General features: G+C 49.0%; 1 protein-coding gene across 1 annotated transcript in view; it reads left to right on the forward strand.

Moving 5' to 3' along the window:
• Positions 1-18321: 18321 nt before the first annotated feature.
• Positions 18322-19114, forward strand: part of MORN3 (MORN repeat containing 3) — a 273245-nt gene continuing 272452 nt past the window's right edge. Inside the window, exon 1 of the mRNA XM_085636381.1 lies at positions 18322-18456. The gene's annotated coding sequence lies outside the window, so the exon portion shown is untranslated. The remainder of the gene's footprint in view (positions 18457-19114) is intronic.

Here is a 19114-nt window from a genome sequence, read left to right on the forward strand (position 1 = left end):
ACACTTTTCCCATAAAAAACATAAATATTAAACTTGTGATCTAGATGATTATCTTGATACTTTTGGATTTTAGAATATATGCCGTAGCCAAAAAGGTGGATAAAGGAGTTTTAATATATCTGTGAAATAATAAAAGATGTAAATGGAGTTTTCATTACTATTATGTGATTTTATGATTCATTCCACAGATAATGAATCTGAAATTTTGTAATTATACGTCATGTATTGTGGCAAACTTTGAACAGTGTTCTATGACTTTAAATATCTTGGATGTCTATACTAAGATTCCTTTGATGAAAGAGAGGGAGCTGGCCAAAATGTTTCAGAATGCCCTTTTTGTAGTTTTTTCACTTTGCATGATACACTTTAATGTTCAATGAATGGGTGGATATTTTTCTTTATCAGTTATGGATAAAGTTTCTTGGTGAATGCATCCTTTTGATGGTGAGCAACATATATGAACTCTGGATATTATGGTGTTCATCTGTTACTGTTTTTAGGCCTCGCCTAGGCAGCACGTGCGCTGTCTCTTCGAGACATGCTGTCTTCAGGATATTGGCTTGAAGCTCCGCCTATTGCCCACCCATGTTTTCAATTGGCTCTTGTGACTGTCCTTTGTAAATGCTTCATTGTGTTTGGCTACTTTGCTTACTAGTCCCTCCTTAGTCCCTCCTTTTCTATTCTTGTAACCTCCCATAAAGACTGTCCCTGTTACATGTGTTGTTGCTCGGTATGTTTAATTTATGGTTTTGTGAGCACTCTTTGTTAATGGCTTCTTTGGCATGGCTGCCGTTGCAGGCACAACAGCTATGCACTGCTGGAACCTCACTTCCCCGGCATGCAAGAACACATTTTATTTATTTATTTGTTTTTCCTGCGTGGCATTAACAACTTGTTTTATATTTCAGGCGGGGACGCTGCTTTTTTTCCATTTATTTACTTTTATAGCAATGGTGACATGCTTGTTTTACATTTAAAAATATGAAGGTAAAGCGCAGTGTGCCATGATTGCTACAATAGTAAATAAATAGGGAAAAAATACGGCAGCCGCTCTTTAGTTTTAAACATCTAAAGCAAAATCGCAGCGTGCCGCCATTGCTCCAAAAGGCAATATATAAAACAAACAAAGGCAGGATGACGCTGAAATTTGCAAAGCAATAGCTCTGTATTTAACTAATGTGAGACCTATTGCATTGCAAATGCTTGTTTAAGTATCAGATGGAGACTTCAGAGCAGGATGACGAGTATAACACAAGCTTGTTAAGGCACCCACAAAAAGTGGGGGTTGAAAAGTCTTTATCCCAAGGTCCTTATTTTCAAGTTTTATCGGAACATGTAAGCAGGATTATCCCACTTGAGGGAAAACCAACACATCACCACCTATTAGTTCTTTGCTGCTACCCAAATCAGGGCTTCAATTGGCCGATAGTCATTCATGTGTTGGACATTAAGGAGCAGAGAAAACACAAAAGAACATGTTACAGCATATATTTTTGTAATAGATCTAAGCTGAAAATTATCAATATTGTGTGAAGGTGGTCAACTCAAGACCAAATGTCAAGTTCCAAAGCTAGAGGCTGTACCAATACCTGAGGGGCCATTCCAGTTTTTTGGGTTTGGTGTGGCTTCTGCATACCTTGTCAGTGCAACTCTGTATTCTAGGTGCAGGAACTCAGAGGCGTTTTTAAGAGATGGGAAAAGGGGCAATTGCAATGGCCTTTCCTAGAGCCCTTTTAAAAGTGAACATTCTATTTGACCTCAGTCTAATATGTCCATTTTGCTATTTAAACCACTCTCCATCTCTCTGCCTGCCTTCATCTCAAACTCTGTCTCTCTCTACCCAGTGTGATCTTAAGTATGTTTCTGGTCACAGACATGACATATTTAAATGATTTTTGTGTGAACCAGTTATTGAAAGTTTTAACAATTGATTGAGTATAGTTTGGGATTATGCGGATTTGAATTAGCAGGACATGCTTAATAAATGTCAATGTTGTTCTGAACAGGGCCCCCCAACATATGCTTTCCTCTGGCCCCCAAAATCCTTGAGATGACCCTGCTGCAACTCTGAATGGGCCCATTCCACTGGTTTTCTTCCCTCCTTCTACAAGTTATCTCCATGCTCGAAATCTGATCACTTGGCTCTTAAGAAGTAACTTTGATCTCCTACAGCTTGGATCTCCTACAGTGCTACAGTTTATTCCTATCCTCTTTAACTCCAAGCCATACACTTTCCATACCCATTTTCTTTTTTAATTTATTATCATTTACTTAGAAAAGTATAACAAAAACAGTGCTGGTACACTTATCAATGTCCGTTATCATGACACATACTTTATAGGTTATATACACAGGTAATGCATTGTAAAGAGTTGCAGTAATTTACATCTCTGATTGTCAAAGTGTCTGGACCTCCGATCCTGGGCGTTTATCTGTCCCTCTACTAGACCCTGTGGGTTAGCTGCTCAAGTCTGGGTCTGACTCTTCTGCTGGAGGGGCACAAATATTGCCCCGGAATGAATTCCACTTGCCCCACACCCGCTCCCACTTTTTGGGACACCCTCTGTGTATAATAACTGCTTTTTCGGCCACCATTGATCTATCCATATCTTGATACCAGCGTCGCTGTAGGGGGGTTGCGGGCACGCCCCAATGTTATGCGATATTGCGTTTTGCCAACGTGATCCCAATGGTTGCCCAGTCCTGTGCTGCGTGATTAAGGTCAGTTGGTTCCCATATATTGAGGAGGCACCTTTTTGGCTCAGGGGGAACCTTAAAGCGACACACCTGAGTAATTGTATCCATAACCGCCTCCCAGTAGTGTGTTATGTGCGGACAGTCCCAAAGCGTGTGGTAGAATGTGCCCCGTGTCCCACATCACCGCAGACAGAGAGGTGTCTCAGCTTGGCCGATTTTGTGGAGCATGGTTCTAGTGTAGTACGTCCTATGTAGGATTTTCAGTTGCACCAACTGTAATCAGGACGGGATCGCCACCTCTCGTGGGGACGCCAACGCTTCCTGCCAGTCCTGGTCGTCCATGTCTCCAAGGTCTGCCCGCCATTTGTCTCGTAAGGCTAGTGTGGGATCTTTCTGATTATTAATAAGCTTGCGGTAGGTGAGAGAAATGGCTTTCTTAGTGAGATGGTCTGTAAGGAGACGGTCCTCGAGTGGCGATGATTCGAGGAGATCAGTGCCTCTGGGTATGGCCCTTGTAAGTGCATGCTTAATTTGTGTGTAGCGAAACAGTTCTGTGTCAGCCATTTGATATGTTGTTTGTAGTTGAGCGAACGCCACTACTTCTCCCTTTTTCCAGAGGTCCCCAATTCTCGAGAGACCTATAAGGTCCCATTGTACAAAACCTTTACTGTAGCGGAGCGTACCTAGTTTTGGCGTATCCCACAGTGGTTAGAGTTGGGTGAGGACACCCTCCCATCCGAGCGCTCGCTGCGCTATGAACCATACACATATTGTATGTGCAGTGGGACCTATCCATGTGTCCTTTTTGTTTTTGTGGTAAAGAGCCATCAGGGGTCCTTCGGACCCGAGAGTATGCCTGTCGAGTCGGAGAGCCGGTTCCTCCTGTGGGGCATGGAGCCATTGGTTCACTATAATAAGTTGTGAGGCCCAGTAATACAACTGTATGCTGGGCAAGGCTATTCCACCATCGTACCAGCTTCTAGTGAGTTTGGATAGGGCTATGCGGGGGGTTTTCCACCCCAGAGGAGCAGTCCCACCTCAGCCTCGATTGCCTTGAAGTAAGAGTCTGGGACCAGGGTGGGCGTATTTTGCAGAGCGTATAGGAACCGCGGGAGAGCCATAATTTTAAACAAGGCTGCACGGCCCAGGAGGGTCAGGGGTAGTGCGTGCCAGTGTTTTACGTCCTTTTTTAGTCTCCGGAGGGGGGGGGGCACAAGATTTTGCTCATAGAATTGAGTATGGTCTAGGGTAATGTGGATACCCAGGTATTTAAAACCGTCTTTCCCAAGCTGTATCGTTACTCCACTGGGTAGGCGCGGAGGGGAACCATGGAGGACAAACAAAACCGATTTCGCCCAGTTGATCATGTACCCCGAGTATCTGCCATAGGAGGCACAGATATCTAATAAACAATTAATTGAGCGGCTGGGGGAGGACATATATAGTAAGAGATCGTCTTCGTACAGTGATATACGGTGTTCCCACCCCTCCGTCCATCTCAGTCCCCGTATCACTGGGTCGCATCGTCTCCAAGTCGCGAGGGGCTTGAGTACTAGGGCAAATAGGAGCGGGGACAAAGGACATCCCTGTCTGGTCCCGCGCACTAAGGGGAAGTCCTCAGAAATGCGCCCATTGACCACTACGTGTGCCATGGGTTGTGTATATAACAACTGGACCCAAGCACGAAAATTGTGCCCAAAGCCAAAGTGTTGCAGCACTGCGAACATAAATGGCCATTCCACCCGATCAAAGGCCATACTGGCGTCCAGTGATAGAATGACTGCCTCTTCTTGGATGGTAGACATTCGAGCCATCACTCCGTGGAGCCGTCTTAGGTTCATTGCTGTGTTGCAGCCAGGCATAAAACCGGACTGATCCGGGTGGATAAGGGACGCGAGGTGTGGTTGGAGCCTGGAGGCTAGTACTTTTGATAAGATTTTTGCCTCCGCATTGAGGAGTGAAATTGGACGGTAGGAGGTGCACTCCTGAGGGGGCTTGCCAGGTTTTGGGATCGTCACTAAAGTCGCTATCCTCTGATCCCTGGGAAGTATTCCCTTATCTAGACTGTCTTCGTACATTTTTAATAAGTGGGGTCCCAGCCTGTCCGCTTCTGTTTTGTAGAATTGTACCGGTATGCCGTTGGGACCTAGCGCTTTGCCTGATTGTGGTCCCCTAAGCGCTGCAGTAATTTCGTCCACCGTGAGTGGCTCGTCTAATGTGTCGGAATCTCGGGACGTCAAAGTTGGCAAACGAATGTCTCTGAGAAAGTCTAAATTCTCCTCCACTGTGGCGTTTGTGGAGGGTGTGTAGACTTCCTCATAGTGCCGTGCAAAGGCTGTTACTATGTCTTGTGGGTCCGTTATGTCCTCCCCGGAAGGTAAGTGTAGGTGGGCCACCCAGCGACTAGCACGTTCTTTCTCATCTAACCAGGCTAGAAACTTACCGGCCTTGTCCCCTGTCTCGCATATGGTATGTTGTGTTTTTCGGACTTTCGCATTAGCGTCCTCCCATGTGTAGTCCCTATATGCTTGTTTGGCCAAGTGTAGTTTGTGCGTTGTCTCATCGGTCTGTGCTCTTGTGTGTTCTTCTTCGGCTAGGCTAAACTGCGCTCTCAAATTCCTGCACTTGTAGGGCCTTGTCTCGTTTGTGTGAGGTTATTACGGAAATTGCTTGCCCTCGTAGGACCATCTTGTATGCCTCCCATAGAATACCAGGGGAAGCAACTGAATGTGTATTTTCTTGGAAATATTGTTTTGTGGTTTTTCGCAGTTGTTTCCTAATAGTCGGGACTTTTAAGTACCCTGGGTAAAGTGGATAGATGCGTTTACGTCCCATGTGTTGTGTTGTATAGGTTACTAACAAGGGTGAGTGATCAGATATTCCTCTAGGGAGGTGTGTGATCTCTGAGATTGCTGCTAGGCTTGTCGGGGATGAGAGGATATAATCTATCCTTGACAAACTATTATGGACTCCAGAGTGGTATGTGTATTGGCGCGCCGCGGGGTGTCGCGCACGCCAAACGTCTATAAGTCCCATCGCTTCCATGAAGTCACGTAGATGTGTGGTGGGGTTCCCCTGGTCTCGTGATGGTAACCTATCCCATGAGGCGTCGAGGATGGCGTTAAAGTCGCCGCCTATAATTAGTTCCCCAGGGGGTAAGGTGATCAGGAACTCACCGAGAGCTGGGAGGGCCAAGGAATGGAGCGCAGGGGGGACGTATACTGCAACTAGGTTGTAAGCTCGTCCCTCCCATTGACAGGATAGTGCCGCAAAACGCCCTTGTTCATCCGTCTGGGTGCCGTGTACTATTAGCGGGCAGCTCTTACGTAGTAATATTCCTACCCCTCTTGAGCCCGTAGTGAATTCGGAGTGTGCTATCATTTTGAACCCAAATCTGTCCAGTGCTTTAGTGGCGGTTCCTACCAAGTGAGTTTCCTGCAAGAGGACTACAGATGGAGTTTGTCTCTTAAGATATTGTAGCACGAGCCCTCTTTTAATTGTGTTGCCTAGGCCGTTGATATTCCACGATATGAGAGTGAGGGGGGGCAGGGCTTGCGAGTGTAGTCCAGACCTAGTTGCGGGGGGTCAGGCATCATGTCGCCTAGGACGTTAAGGCCTCTCTGTGACATTGGAGTCGTGTGTGTGAGTTTGTGTGTTCCCTGTGCTTAACCCCAAAGTGCATGGTACCAGCATTGAACAAATAAACATTTCTAAGAAAAAAGGAATACAAACTCTAACAATACCTAGATCAATCCCACCCCCCTCCCTGCCTCCCTGCTAGACGGATTTCCAACTACCCGCCACCCCAACTTTGCAGAGCGCTTTAATCCCATGAACAGTACTTGTGTGTGGGGGGGGAGAGAACATCCGGAGCACGCCAAACATCCCTTCACCCTTGGACGTTGAAAAGGTCATAATATTACATTAAGTGTGGCATCTTAATTAAAGTTTCAATCGCTGTATTATGTCTCTAGTAGTTCACTTCTAGACCTCCACGGGCGATCCGAGCCGCGGCCAGGTCTCTTGGTATGAGGTGAGCGGAGGTTCCATCTATGAAGTCTGAGCCCCGCCAAGTCGGCGACCACCATCCACTGGGGGTCAGTCCTCTGTGTCCGTTTGACGGTGGTCGTGTTCTTTTTCCATGCGTCTCTGGCCTTGTGATGCTGCTTCTATTGTGTGGCGTTGTTGTCGCCCATTGCCGTTTTTAGGTCTGTTGACCTGTCGCCAGCCCTCCAGCTAGTCATGGGCGTCTTCCGGCTTGTCAAAGAACAAGGTCTTACCGTCCGCCACTACTCGAAGTTTCACGGGATAAAGCATGGAGTATGCAAGTTCTCTGCGTTGGAGTTCCTTCTTGACCTCAAGAAAGCTCCTCCTCTGCTTGGTGACTGCCGCCGTATAATCTGGGAAGAAGGAGATGACGGGGTTCTCTATACGCAGAGGTGGAGCCACTCGCTGTTTGGAGAATGGCGTTGCGGTCTCTGAAATTGAAGATTCTGGCCAGGATCGGTTGAGGGGGGGCTCCAGGCTTTGGCTTACCCCCCGGTATTCTGTGCGCCCGTTCCACAGAAAAGAAGCTGGAGAGACCCCTTGGCTGGAGGTGATTCTTGATGAGGTCTTCTAAGTAGAGGTCCATGGCTGGCATCCCTTTTGACTCCGGAACTCCTGTGATACGGACGTTGTTGCGTCTCGATCTGCCTTCTTGGTCGTCCAGTTTGGCTGCCATCTGGCAGTTCTGGGCTTCCAAGTGTTGGACCTGTCGCTGGAGGCTGGCTGTGTCCTTTGTGAGAGACGCCGTCCTGGTTTCAACTTCAGTCATTCTGGAGGTCATTTTCTGGAAGTCTGCTCAGAGGAACGATACATCTGAGGAAATGGACCCCACTGTCGTTTGGACGTTCGTCAGGGCGGACATGATATCTTGCAATGTGACTTCTGGCTGGACTTCTGGTGTGGCACCGACATCCGTGGGTGTCCGTTGAGTGGTCGCATCCCTCGCGTCTTTGGAAAATGCATATTTGTCTAATTTGGCTTGCTGGGTCACCCGAGGACCCCGGCCCCCCATTAGGCCCTCGGCGCGAAATTGCAGTTATTGCGCAGTACTCACCGCCGCCTGCCACGGGACTGCATGTCAACTTGCGGCCTTTCGGGTTTCCTGCTCCATTGTGAGGTGCCTCTGGTTCCGGTGTAGATCAAGTTATTCCCAGCCCAGTGGAGTCCAAATCTGTGGCTTACAGCGCTTCGTCGAGTGCTGGATTCAAGGCTCCGAGTAGGGGGTCCCTTAAAATACGTGGGCCGTAGGGCTTCTCCACGTGTATCAGCGTGGTCTCGGTGTGGTGCCTCTGGCAGCCCGGAGTTGCGCGGGGGGATTCTGGTCTCTCTTGCCCGTGCCTGTGTGCCTCCCCCCCCCTTTTTTGGGGGGATATGCGGGAACTCTACAGTTGACAATGGCGCCGGGGTGCCAGGTATTCTCGAGCCTCAGAATGGGGTCACTCAGTGCAGCCAGGCAGCGCGAGGCTTTTCAGTGTACCAGGGAATGCACAGGATCTCACCACCAGGGTGTGGGCCCCCCACCCGGGATTCTCAAGGTGGTATTCTGTGCCTCTCTCCCTCCAGCAATGAGGTCTACTAGTCCCGTGATGAAGATGGTCCCCTGGGGGCTGTCGATACACCGTGCCGCATTGCCCCCCTACCTTGTGTCTCTTCTGGGGGCCACAGATGTTTAGTGTCCTGGCTCAGGTTGTGGAAGGGGCACCGCCGGTGTCAGGTCCTCGCAAGCTCTTTTCTGTGGGGAGCCGTGTGGGCCCGCCGGGCAGGAAGTGCGGATCGCAACCGGGCCTCTCCCGGTGCCTGGAGTCGTCGCGATGTCGGCGTGCCCCGCGGGGGTTCCCTCAGCCCCCAAAGGTGTTGCAGCAACCAGCCGCCCAGGCGTAGCCCCCACAGCAACGTGGCGCCCCACGCCCCTCACCGCTGCACTGTCGTCTCGTTGGGCCGGGCGGGCTACGGGTCTCCGAATCACGCGAGACCCCGGCTCCGCGTACGGCTGCAGGCCGCTCCTTGCCTCGCGCCCGCGGATCAGCAATACCGCGTCGGCTCTGCTTCAAACTTGATCGGGATGTGCCCCCAATGTTCCGATGCCAAGAAAGGGTCCTGGGAGATAGTTTTTTAAAAGGATAAATGTCCGGATTAATAGGGGATGCTCTCGTGCTGGCCGGCGCTCGGTTAGGTTGCGGCCATTACTCTCGGCTGCAAGCCACGCCCGCTCTCCATACCCATTTTTAGTCGTGGTTTTTGTCTTCATTATGCAAATTTCAATACATGCCTGTCTGTTGTCTAATCCCTTGAATGGTCTTTTCATCAACCAGTCAGAAAACCTACTATGCTCACTATGTGTTCGAAGTATTCAGTGCCTTATAACCATGATGCACCTTTAGCTAATTTGTGACAAAGTGGGATTCTATGATGCTGGTACTTGTACTTATAATGGATTTTCTTCCTACTTTTAGTCTAATACCCTCTCCTTTTTGTTTGTTATTCAGCTTTTTGTGTCTTTTTTGGGTCTTGGTTGACAGCATATAAGTCGCCAGACTTTATGTGATCGTCTGAAAAAGAACTTTAAGAAGCACTACTAAAGAGTAGCTTTGGCTTCATGCACATGCTGGTTATGTTGAATACATCACTTGATTGGGCAGAAGTTGTGTGTGTCCATATACAATTTAGTGCTGTTGCTTCTGCTGTGCTATCGGGCTTTGTGTCACATGTTGCTCTGACACTTGTGAGCGAGGACATAGACCAGTCGGTTTTTGCAGCACAGACTAGGTATTTTTTTCATTTTATAGTGATGATACAGTGTCTCGGAGGTTGTCATGTTTTTTTAAAATAATGGATTTATAAAGCATTTCTTGAACATGGAAATAAGAGACCATGTTATATTTACAAAAAAATCCCAAAGCAGTATTTTGTTGTTGAAAATAAAATTAAAAAAACACAGAGGAGTCTATGATGGGGGTATAGCTGTTTCGGACGTCACGCTGTACTACTGAGCCTCCCAATTGCAGGTTATTAACGAATGGGTATACGTAGGAGAGGAGGAGCCAGCCTATAGAGCAGATAGAGCAGTCATGCCGAAGGGAAATTGTGAACATCTCCTGTACTCCCGTCGGTCGCGACCGGAATGGCCGGAACATACCAAAGTGGTGATCCAGTGCCGGAGGAAAGCCAATAACCTGCTGGGCAGGGCCAGGAAACTGACAGGTAAACCCTGCTGTGGGTGGGTGATCCCTTACGAGAAGTGGCTGCACTGTCCGTTTTTCAGAGATGGAAATTAATAGCAATAGAATATCTGGGGGATGTGTGGAGGGGGGATTCTCCCCGTACGTTTGAATATCTCCAAAAAGAATACGATTTGCATCGCTCACAGTGGTACCCGTATCTGAGACTCCTGCACGCTCTGCGCACACATATCTACGGTGGGGTCTCCATTCTGGACTACTTCCCGTTAGAGGATAGGTTACTGCTGGATCCCATTCAGGACAAGCCAACCTCCACGATCTATCGCAAATTGATGAACAACATACCTGACCCGTTGACTGCTCTTAGAGAAGCTTGGGTCAAAGACCTGGGGGACATAGATGACGAAGACTGGCAGGAGGCGCTTCAGAGCCATAGAGAGTTTGCCAGGCGCTCCAGATTTCGCCTAGTGCAGCTCAAGATCCTTCATCGCGCAAACTATCCGCGTACTCACCATTACTCTTGGGGTAGGGCACTCACGGCGTTGTGTGTAAGAGGATGCAGGGAGGAGGGGACCTTTATGCACATACTGTGGGGCTGTCCTGAGGTGTCCCGATACAGGCGGGACGTCACAGAGATTATGTCAGAGGTGGTGGGAAAGCCTGTTCCACTAGAACCAAAATGGCTTTTATTGATGATTCGAGGTGATGCGGACTGGTCCTGATATGTGGGACTATGACTGGCTCTGTCGGCGGGTGTGGCGAAGCGCAATATTGACAGGAGTTGGGGGCACATGCACCCCCACAGGTAGAGGAGTGGAAACAAGACCTTGATTGGTGCCTGAGGACCGAAGAAACCGTGTACAAAAGTAGGGGTGGTGTCAAAAAATGGGAAAAAGTGTGGTTACCCTGGCGAAGGTATAGAGGGCTGGGTGCTGGGGGCTAGTGATGTGACAGGAGATAGCACACCTGCCCGATTTATTCACAAATGTGTTGTACCTGATTTTCTGTGTTCGGTAACTGATGTACTTCTGGCAATGCTTTTGTATGGTATGGTCTCTCAAGCTTTATTAATAAATAAAAAAATAAATAGTAATTTTTTTTAAAATGACTCCCTCACCCTAGGAGTTTTCTTCCATGGCACAGGGGTCATTTTGCAGTTTTCACTGCCAGGCAGTGGTTAATTTGAGCTGGTGGTTATTTTTCCGCAACAGACATTTACTGTTAGCAAGAGAGGAAAAACACACAAAGAGGAAAGACGGAGGAACAGAAAGATGGAAAAACCATCACAAAGGGCCAAAGCGTGCACCTACAAGAATTAAATAAAGGGGCTGGTGGGTGTCTTGTAGTGGATTAGAGAAGCCTGTTGTGAATTGAAGACTACACAGCTTTGGTATTCGGTGTGCTGACATATAATTGGACCAGCCGCATACTTCTGAGCAGAACTTTGGGCACCAGCACTTACTCATTTACAAATAAGGCACTGTTGTCAGGTATTACTTGGCGCTGATGGACAGTAAAAACTTGTCATTTGTTCACCCACTCTAGATAGAGCGGACAAATGGCAAAATCTTTGATGGCCCTTACTCTGTATGGCCATCAGAGGTGTTTGTTGGCGGTAGAGATGGAGTAGTCTCTGCCTTGACATACTGAATGTCCATCGACTCTAAATGAGGTTGACGGACTTTCAGTTTGGTGGAGAGGGTTCTCCATTGCCTTGGTGACTGATTACCCTCCCAGCCAAACTCTAAATCAAACTCAAAGCAGCAGCACACTGAAACTTCTCTGCACCAGTCCTCCTTGGACTGTCTCAGATTTTATTGACATAAAAGTTGAAAAGAAAACTCAACACAACCTCCCATGTTGCAGAAAAGAGTGTGTGTGTGTGTGTGTATGTGTGGGTGTGTGTGTGGTTGTGTGCGTGGTTGTGTGTGTGTGTGTGTGTGTGTGTGTGTGTGTGTGTGTGTGTGTGTGTGTGTGTGTGTGTGTGTGTGTGTGTGCGCCCGCACGCGCGCACACTCTAGCTGGGCAGTGAGAGACTGCCCTGTGGTGGTTATTATTTTGCCTACCATGCCACCTCAGGAACTGTTCAGCCCGAACTGCCAACCTGAGGTGGCATGGTGGGCAAAAGAACGATGGGTTGGAATTCTACCCCAGCAATTGCCAGTGATGAGACATATTGCAAGCATTCCTCACATCAGCTTTTGAGTGTTTAATGTACCATCTTAAGTGGTTAGGGTATGCCCAGATGTGGGCCCCATACCCACTGTGCCACTGGAGCCAAGTAAGACCTGACTGAAGGGCCCTAATCAGGGCAAAACTCGGCTTGGGTTGCTTGTGTTCCAGTACAGAGAGGACTTGGCTTGGCAGTTCAAACTGGACTGTTCCTATTGGAGAAGAGTTGATTCTGATTTGCATGTGGCTGGGTACACACTGAGGTAGCATTGTGGGCAAAAGAATCATGGGTTGGAATGCTTCCTCAAGTGATTGCCAGTGGTTAGACATATTGCAAGCATTCCTCCCAGTGCCTTTTGTGTGTTTGAGCCATCAGCTCAAACACACAAAATAACCAGCACCAACACTACCACAAGTACCATCACCACATCACCAGTATCACCACCAGGACCATCATAATAATTACCAGTACCAGAACTACAGCCATCAGTAAAACCACCAGAACCACTACCACCACCAGTGACACGAGTACGACAGTCACCAAAACCACCACCAGTACCACTTTTCTTTTTTCTTTCAGTGTTATATAGCGCGAACTAGACCCGAGAAATGAGGGTATCAGAGCGCTTTACAAGAGCACCAGTTTCGTTACAGAAAGACACATTCATTTTTGTTAGGCACGGGAAGATTAAGTGAATTGCCCAGAATCACAGGATGTTTTAGCGTCGTTGCCGAAACTCGAACCCGGTTCCCCAGCTTCGAGGTCGACTGCTCTAGCCGTAAGGCTACATCCTCTCCCCTGGTTCACTAGTACATCCACCGCCGTCATTGACAGCTGGTTGTCAGTTTACTGTAAGCAATGCAGGACTAAACTTCACAGAACGCAGGAGCTCTGATCACCCCTACACCATAGCCAAGGGGGAGGCTGATATTGAACTTTTTTTTAAAAACAAGTCCCCTTCCTCAAAGCTACACAGATTTTCAGAACCAAGAAGGAGCAGGGTAGGTGTGAAGGGAAGGATTGATCCCAACTGGCTCTTTGTATGCCTTGCTAATGCCTTATAATGCAGTAGCTATTAGGAATGTAGCTGTCATTGCTGCAGCAGGTGCAGCGAAATCGGGCTAAGATGTAAGGGGTACGTCTGTTACTAGGGGGCCCATTTTTCTTGCTTGAATTAGGGTAGTGTACATCTTTGCGATACCACTGGCAAATATAAAAAAGAAGTCTGCCAGTGCAAATAGCTCCCGGCCAGCACTAGTGCTAGTATTGCTTCCCTCGCGGAAAAGCTCTGCCTGGTAGTTGTTGCCCCCTGACCCTTCCAGGTCTTGGGTTCGAGGCCCCTGATCCCTGGTGGTCCAGTGGCGAGCACCTCTGCTCTGCCGTTGCTCTCTGCCCTCCGTTTTCTGCTTTCATCTTTTCTGCTTGTCTGCTCTTTTTCATCTTTCTTTTTATCATTGTTGCTTTTCTTTTATTCTTTTTTTCACTTCTCTTATTTCTCCTCTTTTTGCGCCTTTTTCCTTTTTGTGCCCTTGCCGCTGCTCGTCTCCTGCGGCCCTGCCCCCCTCCGGTGCCGTTTCCAGCTTCCCGCCTCTCAGCTTTTTAGCCCTCCCAATGCTACTTAATGGGGGGCGCTATGCAGGCGCACCGGTGGTGTGCCGAAGGCTTACCAAAGGCTAGCCCATCTGCACTCGTACGTAACTGGATTGCGGCCAGTGCCGCGGACCCTGGTCCTCGGACCATCCACTGCTATGGCTCCAGCACTCTCCGAGCCCTCAATACCGGCTTCCCCACCGCCTGCCACCTTGCGTCGCCGAAGAATACCCAATGTCTGTTCACCTGCCGCAACTGCAACTGCACCTCTGCCCGCCACTGCACACCAGTCCCACCAACTGCACTACACTCAAGAACCAGACACAACCACCTCCGATGCAACGCAACTGGTGCTCATGTAAAGCGATCTGATACCTTCTGGTTTATTTGCGCTGTATAACACTCCCCCCCCCAAAAATAAACCTCAGCGGAACCCTCATCTACAGACTTCCCTGACCCTGCCCCCCTTCAGCAAAGCCATAGCCGACTTCCTCGCTCACCACGCTCTCACTTCAACAGACTACATCCTCCTCGGCTACCTCAGTTTCCACCTGGACAACCTCAACGACAGCAACACCACCTCCCCACCATTGGACTCAAATAACCGGTCACAATGCCAAACCACTCAGCAGGACACACGTTCGACCCCATCTTCTCCGCAAGCAACAAAATCTCCATCAGGCACACCTCCGAGCCACATAGGACTGACCACCACTGCATCCACTTCTCCTTCACCAAACCCCCCGTGCGCCACCACACCCACCGCGATCCTCGCAGAAGCTGGAACAAGGTCAATGAACACAAGTTCACCATCACACTCAGCAAAACCCCACCACCAACACCCACGAATGCCAACACCTCAGCACGCAACCTCCACCGCTGGATCTCCAACTGCGCAAACACACTGGCTCCCCAGAGGCAAGCAGCCCTCCAAGAAAGCAAGCTGGTTTTCTCCAGCCCTCCAAGAGTCCAGGCATGCCTGCAGGCGGCTCGAGAAAAGATGGAGGAGCAGCAAGACCATGGCAGACCACGCAGCCTTTAAAACAGCCATCAGGAATGCATCAATGCCAATGCACACAACAGCAAAGAAATCTTTGCCGTGGTCAAAGAATTTGCCAATCCTAGCACAGAGATAGCACACATTCCCACCTCTCAAGACCCCTGCAACAACCTCACCACCTTCTTGCACCGCAAGATCAAGGAGCTCAATGACAGCTTTACAACCCACGACCCTCCCACCCCTCCCACAACCACTGCATCCATTGGCTCCAGACCCCAGCAGACCTTGCCCAACTGGACCACCATCATCTCCGACGACACCCTCAGGATCATGAAAAGCATCCACTCCGGAGCCCCCTTCGATCCCTGCCCTCACCACATCTTCAACATTGCCAGCACCTCCATCACCACATCTTCAACAGAGCCAGCACCTCCATTGCAACTGAACTCTGCTGCACCATCAACTGCTCCATTGAGTCCGCCACCTTCCCCAAAGACGGAAAGCATGCAGAGATCAACCTCCTGCTGAAGAAACCCTCTGCTGACCCGACGGACCTCAAGAACTACAGACCTATCTCTCTGCTCCCCTTCCCAGCCAAAGTCATCGAGAAAGCCTTCAACGCCCAACTCTCTGAGTGCATTGAAATTAACCACATCTTGGACCTCTCCCAATCAGGCTTCAGAAGAAACCAGAGCACCAAGACCACTCTCCTCACTACTACAGATGACATCCACACCCTCCTCAACCAAGTCAACACTGCTGCTCTCACCCTCCTGGACCGCTCAGCTGCCTTCAACACTGTCTCCCACCACACCCTCTGCACAAGACTCCATGACGCCTGCCTCCACGACAAAGCCCTAGAATGGATCCGCTCCTTCCTTCCCGGCTGAACACAGAGAGTCAGACTTCCACCATTCAGCTCAGAACCCGCAGAGATCAGCTGTGGGGTGCCTCAGGGATCCTCCCTGAGCCCCGCCCTCTTTAACATCTACATGGCCCACTTGCAGCCATTGTCAGAAGCCACGGACTCAAGGTTGTCTCTTACTCCGAGGACACCCTGCTGATTATCTCCCTCACTGATGAACCCACAGCCACCAAGAGCAACTTCTACAACGAGATGTAGGCCAACGCCACCTGGATGAAGGACAGCTGCCTCAAGCTTAACTCAAACAAGACAAAGTCCTCATCCTGGGAAACACCCCTCTCCATCTGGGATGGCTCCTGGTGGCCCCCATACACCAAAAGACCACGCACAAAACCTCACCATCATCATGGACTCCTCACTCTCAATGAACTTCCAAATCAACGTGTGTCGTCCTCCTGCTTCTACATGCTCCGCCTGCTTCATAATATCTTCAAATGGATCGCCCACGCACTCGTCAGCAGCAGACTCGACTTCGGCAACGCACTCTATGCAGGCACCACCCACAAACTCCAAAAGAAACTACAGAACATCCAGAATTCTTCCGCCAGACTCATCCTGAACATCCCACGCCGCAGCCACATCACCGGCCACCTGAGAGACCTACACTGGCTACCTATCAACAAAAGAATCACCTATAAGCTCCTCACACACCAACAAAGCCCTCCACAACACCTGACCTGCATACCTCAACCACCGCCTCTCCTTCTACACACCCACCAGACATCTCCACTCCACCCAAGTGGCCCTGGCCACGATCCCATGGATCCGCAAGACCACAGCTGGAGGAAGAACCTTCTCCTACCTCCCTGCAAAGACCTGGAACTCCTTGCCTCTGCACCTCAGGCAATCGCCATCGCTGCCACAATTAAGGAAGGACCTCAAGACCTTGCTCTTCGACTGAACCGTAGATCCAACCCCCCCCCCCCACCCTCAGCGCCTTGAGACCCTCACAGGTGTGTAGTCGCACTTTTTAAGAACACTGATTGATTGATTGTTTCATACGTTTATAAAGTGCTTAAAGTATCACAAACAGGTTTACGCGAACATTAGGTTGTGTTTAAATTCGTTATCTGTACAGCGCCCGGAGGCTCCCTTGGGAGTGACAGTTCGCGCTTTATAAAGGCCACAATTCATTTCATTTCATTTCACTGTACTCCATCTTGCCTCAACTTCACATCATATCGCATGATAACTACTGCTTATTCCCATTGTAAATAAAGTATGACTATTGTTCGTATGACTAGGCAGAAAGTGTTCCCAGAGATGATTTCTGACTGTACTGTATCAATGACGTATCCAATCATCCACGGCGTTTGCTCAAACAATGTATCTGTTCAACTGTTCCGCTAAAAGTTGTGCAAACAACTGAGTCTCAATGTATTGCTATCCTGAGAGAATCCTCAAATGTATATTTAGAGCCAACGGTCCACCCCGGTCCTCTCCCCCCTCAGGATGGATGCACTGCTAGCGCCGGGACACTTCCGTTGGAGGTAGCCGCGCGCTCTACAAGCTCCAATAATAATAATAATGTATTGTAGTAAAATGTTTCTTCTAGCTTGTTTCCTATTGAGGCAAATCCTGAGAACCAAGTATTCCCGCAGAATGTATGCAGGTCTTTGTCTTAAGCCCTATATAAGGGTGTCGATTTCAGTAGCGAGAGAGACCCTTTCCCTGAGCTTTACAAGGCAAATTTATGTCAGATTTCACTTAGAACTGCACTGAGATCCTTGTACTCTTATGATTTGCATGCTTTGCTACTAAACTTACTTATGGCATGTTTATTGTAATTTGCCTATTCTTGAGCTATTGCCTTGAAATGCCAATCTTTTTCTGTCATTCTTATGAGAAAGTTCTAGCATATTAATGACAATTTGACGAATCAGAGAAAGAGACGACTGGCGGAGAGCACCAAAATCTATATCGGGACTACACTACTCTCGGTCCTAGTCGTTGTCGCGCCCCATGAGTTAGAGGTTGGCGACTAGTTTTTGGCGCTGACACTCCCATGAGCTACAATGTGTGCAAGTCTATAGCAGGTATGCAATTGTTCACCCATTATAATTTGTCAAATGTAGTCTGCCTCCAGTAGCACATTCAGGCCAGACCTATTGGCTTTGACAACTCTCGTTTATTGTTCGAGACTTGTATACAGCAGGCCTGCTTCTCCCAACCTGGACTGTACAATATCTTAATAAAGAAATTCTGGGTTTTTGTGAATATTGAACCATCTAAAGGAAGTCTTAGCCTCAGCTTCCCCACAGAACTCTAAAAAACGTGAATTTTCAGTTGCCAATAAACACTGTTTGCTTCCAAATGCACGTTTACAATTGCTTCAGCTTTAAAAAAAACAAAACGCAGGTGGAAGCCTATCGTCCAAAAGTGGGTTTTCAAAGTGTCCTCAGTGATATGCGGAGCAAAGGAAGTAAAATTTGCGTGATTATAAAAAAAACAATCATAGGCCCACAGGTGTTTTAATGTCAATGGGCAGGATCAGAAATCTCGCTACAGGATGGGATCGCCAGGGTATGTAAGGGTCCCGCACAGGCCACAACCATTTGAGAGAAAACCAGAAAGTTTTCTTTCAGAGCCTTGTGTCACTTGACAATGAGTAATCACCCCGTGCTTTCCTCGGCTGTGCCGGTGAGGACTGGGCCTCGCTCACGGCCCCGGACCTGAGTGACAGGCGGAAGGCGCCCTTCCATTCCGGCCGCGGCGTCCGGGGTTGCCCGGGAGACGGACGGGCCTCTTTGTTTACATCCAGCGGCAGCAGCCGTTCTGAGATCTGGGGAGCTCCGTCCAAGTCCCTGAAGGAAGGGAACACAGTCGCTGCCATCCGGCCACCGAGGTGAGTGAGTGAGGCCAGGGATGTAAAGGAACGCAGGTAACCTCCGACCCGGTTCGAAAGTGCTTTGTCCGTTGTGTTCTAGAGCGAGTTTCATTGTTTCTGAGATTGTGAGGTCACTTCTCCCTGGACAGCGTTCTTCCTGGGTGGCCCTACAGTCTCGTGCTCCCCACAGCACAGCTCCACAGCTCAGCATGTTAAAGTTGCCAAAAATCCCCCTCCCGCCCCTTCGAGAGCTGGTCACACTTTAACTTTCAGTTTGAAAGCTTTGGCCTGAAAGAAATATAGCTGGAGGGTCGCAGTCAATGGCTAACACTTAATTTGCCAGCAGAAGGTGGCTTGAGGCGTTTGAAATTCGCACTACTATTAGATTTAAGTGTGCAACTAACATAGTTGGAGCTCTGGGTAAGACCACTTCACAGATGTATAGAGGCCCTGGACCGAGTGGAAACTAGGGATGGGCGATAAATTCTGCTCCGCCGGCGGACTTCGCAGAGTTTTGCCCACTCTGCGTTACACTTGAAAGGTGGAGTTCCGGCAAAACTCCGCCAACAGCGGTGTGGCGCAAGGACGGCACCCGGCAACATTTTCTCAATGCCGGCGGTCGCAACCGTTCACGGTGAGAAAGCTACAGTTTGAGTAAAAAATCGACTTGAGCGAC

Source organism: Triturus cristatus, chromosome 11, assembly GCF_964204655.1.
Source record: "Triturus cristatus chromosome 11, aTriCri1.1, whole genome shotgun sequence".
Classification (NCBI taxonomy): domain Eukaryota; kingdom Metazoa; phylum Chordata; class Amphibia; order Caudata; family Salamandridae; genus Triturus; species Triturus cristatus.